The 4304-nt window shown below is 39.2% G+C and overlaps 1 pseudogene; it reads left to right on the forward strand.

The window, feature by feature from the left end:
• Positions 1-1917: 1917 nt before the first annotated feature.
• Positions 1918-4103, forward strand: LOC127218256 (peroxisomal biogenesis factor 19-like; annotated as a pseudogene).
• Positions 4104-4304: the final 201 nt, after the last annotated feature.

The following is a 4304-nucleotide window of genomic DNA, read 5'->3' on the forward strand; positions in this document are numbered from 1 at the left end:
ACTGTACCTCTCAAGTGTTTCTAATTTTGTAATGAATTTTCCCCATCTATATTGTCCATATACCAAAATTCAAATGTACTTTTATAAAGCCTTCAACATTCTTTACTCTTAGTTTTCCATTTTGTTGATACAAAAATGGCTACATAGAGTTAGAATCCAGAGAGCTCCTTTCCTCCCATGGGAATGTGAAACCATCATAAAAGGAATGTTATACTACAGTAGAAATGAAAATGAAGTATATCTTCACAGAAACAGCCAATAACATAAAATATACATTAAATAAGAAAAATACAATGAAAATGAGAAGAACATAATAGGGGTCATCTAATATAGGCAAAATAAAAAAAAATATTTTTGAAGAAGAGAATCAAAGAACTGAATGAGAAAAAAACTTGTAGAGGTTTAGTTTGTGAAATCATTAATAATAAACAAAATAAAAATTTAGGCTTCATATGAAATCAGAAATTTCCTTTTATTCTACCACAGTGATAATTATCACAGTAAAGCAATACTTGTAGGCATTTTATAGATAAAGGATTCATCAGTAGCATTCTTGTCCTGTGAGAAAACACTTTCCCAGCAGTTCACCACTAAGTTTGGCTCTTAGAAGCTTTCTTCCCCTTCTGTGATGATCTCTGAGACTTGAGAATGGGGTATATGATATCAATGCACAGTTTACTGTTGAGTATTCTATAGCTTCTTACTCTCTTTACTTTGACCAGGTCCATTGCACATATGCCTCTGTGTTGTATGTAACTACATTCACAGGAAGTGCAAAGATTAAGCCAGCTAAAATTAATGCCTGGATGGGGGACTCTCTAGCTGAGAAGTTATTGATAAGTCAGCAGCTAATGGAATTAGAGTCAGTTTACTTTGACTAAGATTCTTGATCAGTTACCCACATTTCAGTAAATGGTCCTATAACCATGTGCATAAGAGCAGTACTAAGTGAATTCTAGAGAAAATAATAAGGGCATGCTGTAGAGCAGTTAAGACTCTGGAAGAAAACAATATTATTGAATTTCTAGGAAAGTGGAAACTTAAAGATTCTCGATGCCTGCCCCAATGTTACAGAAGGATTAAGCAACTGCTAGAAGAGGGGATTCTGAATAGCCCACCTGCAGAGAAGAGAGGACTGGAATTTCAAACATCTCCTAAGCTTCCTGGAGTTTGGATAGAGACCCCCAGAGTTATAGCATCCAAGTTCAGGTCAGCTTTTTGATGCTTCAACTGCTCTCTGGTGTAGTCCTGTAAGTTTCTGGTATCCATACCCCCATTAATAACCCCAATAGAAGCTCTCTTGTTTACCAAGTTAAAATGTGTTGCAAACATTTCATTGGCCTGTTATGGATTGCCTTTCTGGGGTGAAGAGATGTGTGCGCTGACTCTTCAGGGGGAAAAAATGTTAACACAAAAAGTGTTTAGTTGCAGTTATTGTTGCTTTTGGGGGTGCTCTTTTACCTATGGCCACTCCTAAGCATATTTTCTTTCTTTTGTGTTGCCTCCCACCATTATGTTTAAATTACTATGGTTCTTTTTTCCCTCTATTGTACTATAAAGACCATTTTGATTTTATACTATTATATTTTTCATGTTTTTAAGGTTTTTGTTGTTTCATTTTTTTTATTTTTGTTGTTGCTATTATATCCCAACCAAAGTTTCCTCTCTGTCTTCTCCTCCTAGTTTCTTCCCCCACATCCCTTTTCCCCCTTGATCCACTCTCCCTCTGTTTCTCTTCATCTATAAGAAGAACTCCAGTGGATATCCATCAGCCATGGTATATCAAATTGCAGTGAGACTAGGCTCCTCTTCTATTAAGACTGGAAAGGCAATCCTGCAGAAGGAAAGGGTCCTAACAGCAGGAGATACAGTCAGAGACTGTCTCACAAAAACACAAGTTATACAACTGTCGCATAAATGCAGAACCTGCAGTCCCATGCAGGTTCCCTAGTTGTTGAGTCAGGCTCTGAGAAACAGAACCCCTATGAACCCAGATTAGTTGATTATGTGGGTTTTCTTGTGGTAACCTTTATCCCACTGACTCCTAAAACCTTCCCACTCTTCTGCATGATTCCCTGAGCTCTGCTTAATGTTTGACTGTGGATCTCTGCATCTGATTCCACCAGTTGCTGGTTGAAGCCTCTTTGATGACAGATTAGCTAGGTACAAATCTACAAGTATAAGGGAATATCATTAGGAATCATTTCTATCCAGGCTCTTCTTACTGGCCCTCAGGTGTGAGCTCCCTCTCAGGGTATGGGTCTCTAGCTGGGACAGTCATTATTTTATCACTCCCACAATTTTGCATAACTTTTTACCTCAGCACATCTTGTAGGCAGGACAAATTAGGGATTATGACTGGATTGGTGTAACAGTCCCTCCACTGCAAGTCTTGCCTAATTACATGAATTGGCTGGTTCAGGCTTCTTCCATATCCCCAATTCCTAGGAGTCTTAGCTAGGGTCATCCTCATAGTTTCTTGGGAGTTTCCATTTTTCTGGGTTTCTAGCTCATCCCAGAGATGCCCCAGATCCCAATCATCTCTCCCTCCAACCTGCCCCAACCTGGTACTTCCTATTCCAATCCCTATCTCACTTTCTAACATTCTCCTCCCATCCACTGGCAAAGTCAATTCTATTTCCTTTTCACAATGAGAGTAATGCATTCCCTCTTTGATCTTTCCTTGTTATTTAGCTTCTCTGGGTCTGTGGACTGTGGCATGGTTATCCTTTACTTTACAACTAGTATCCACTTCTAAGTGAGTACATGCCATGTTTATCTTTCTAGGTCTGGATTACCTTACTCAAGATTATCTTTTCTAGCCCCATCCATTTGCCAGAAAATTTCTTGATGTTATTATTTATAACAGTTGAGTAATAGTCCACTGTGTAAATGTACCACATTTTATTTATCCCCTCTTCAGGTGAGGAGTATCTAAGCTGTTTCTAGGGTCTGACTATTATGAATAATGGTGCTCTGAACATAGTTGTGCAAGTGTCCGAATGGTATGGTGGAACATCCTTTGTGTATATGCATAGGAGTCTTGGAGGTCTTGGAGTTATCAACTCCTAATTTTCTGAGAAACCACCATACTGATTTCCAAAGTAGCTGTGCAAGTTTGTACTTCCACCAGTAGTGGAAGATTGTTCACCTTACTCCACATTCTCTCCAGAATGAACTGTCACTTGTATTTTTTTTTTACCTTAGTCATTCTGATAGGCATCAGATGAAATCTCACTGTCCTATATCTCCCTTGATTAATTTTGGTTTGAAGTCTATTTTGATAGATATTAGGACAGCTAGCTGAATTAGCTTGCTTATTAGGTCTATTTGATTGGAAATTCCTATTTCCAACCTTTTACTCTGAGGTAGTATCTATCTTTGATGTTTCTTATATGGAGCAGAAGGATGGATACTGATTTCATATATCCATTCTGTTAGCATCTGTCTTTTTATTGATGAATTGAGTCCACTGATACAGAAAGATAATTATGACAAGATACCTTCTTTACGTCCCAAGAGAAAAATTCCCAGCTGTTTGACAGCTAGCCTCCCAAGCCACTGAGGAGTTTAGAAAGCAATGAAAAAGCTGGCTGGAGAAGGTCCTTGTGTCTGTTGGAACAGTACCGAAAGCTTTCAGAGGCAGCTGGGAGAGTGGGCAATGATGCAAACTCAATCAAATATTCTTCTTCCCCTAGAGAGACATTAAGTGAGCAAACAAAAAAAAATGCCACTGAACTTTAGAACTTGGGCATGTCAAAAGAGCAATTGACTAAGGCTGGATATAGATTAATGAGATGGGGAAAGAAACTTTTCCTCATCATGCTCAGTGTCATACAGAGCCTACCCTCTAAGAATATGCTGTACCCATCACTGAAGGAGTCCACATAAAAGTATTCAAGCTGATTGCAGAGTCTCCTGGAATGTACTCCTTCAGAGAAGTTTCAAAGTTAGCAACAGCAGCACAGTGTCATGAGAAAATACTTAAGAAGTTTGAGACATAGGTGCTCACAGACAGTGAGGCTACTCACAGGGCTTCTTTTGAGATGGTGCTACATCTTATGCAACAAATACAGGATTTGGACCATCTCCCAAAGAACTAGCTGGATAGATGCATCTTGGCCTCAACTTTGACCTGGATGCCTTAAATCTATAGGGCCCACCAGGTGCCAATGCAAACCGTGTCTGGTCATTTGAAACTCAACATGTTTTCTTCCCTGAGTCTCTGCCATGGGGAACATCTGGGTTCATGGGAGCCACTAGAAACTGAAGCAGGAATATCATCTCTGGGATCTGTCTGCCCC

Source organism: Phodopus roborovskii, unplaced genomic scaffold (assembly GCF_943737965.1).
Source record: "Phodopus roborovskii unplaced genomic scaffold, PHOROB, whole genome shotgun sequence".
NCBI lineage: Eukaryota > Metazoa > Chordata > Mammalia > Rodentia > Cricetidae > Phodopus > Phodopus roborovskii.